This window comes from Magallana gigas, chromosome 6, assembly GCF_963853765.1.
Source record: "Magallana gigas chromosome 6, xbMagGiga1.1, whole genome shotgun sequence".
NCBI classification, from domain to species: domain Eukaryota; kingdom Metazoa; phylum Mollusca; class Bivalvia; order Ostreida; family Ostreidae; genus Magallana; species Magallana gigas.
This window is the reverse complement of record NC_088858.1, coordinates 51,854,485-51,854,763: the sequence shown is the minus strand read 5'-3', so window position 1 is coordinate 51,854,763 and position 279 is coordinate 51,854,485. Positions and strand designations below refer to the sequence as shown.

The window sequence follows — 279 nt, the reverse complement described above, 5'->3', positions numbered from 1 at the left end:
CGTAACGATGCATTCTGGGTAATATTATGATAATGATATTTCCTGTAGGCTAAACGATAAAATATAAAAATGTAAGAATCAGCGAAATCATATCTTTCTTTCATTTAATTTCTCTATCAGTATCTGTTTTTAACCCTATTTTTGAAATAATTTTTTTTGTTAAGCTACATTTAACTATTCAACATTTATTCCACACGTGTGCGGCTGGTTCAGTAGTGTAGTGGTTATCACGTTCGCCTCACACGCGAAAGGTCCTGGGTTCGACCCCCAGCTGAACCA

The 279-nt window shown here is 35.5% G+C and overlaps 1 non-coding gene across 1 annotated transcript; it reads left to right on the top strand.

Moving 5' to 3' along the window:
- Positions 1 to 206: 206 nt before the first annotated feature.
- Positions 207 to 279, top strand: Trnav-cac (transfer RNA valine (anticodon CAC)). Its single transcript has one exon. It is a non-coding gene; the product is annotated as a tRNA-Val (tRNA).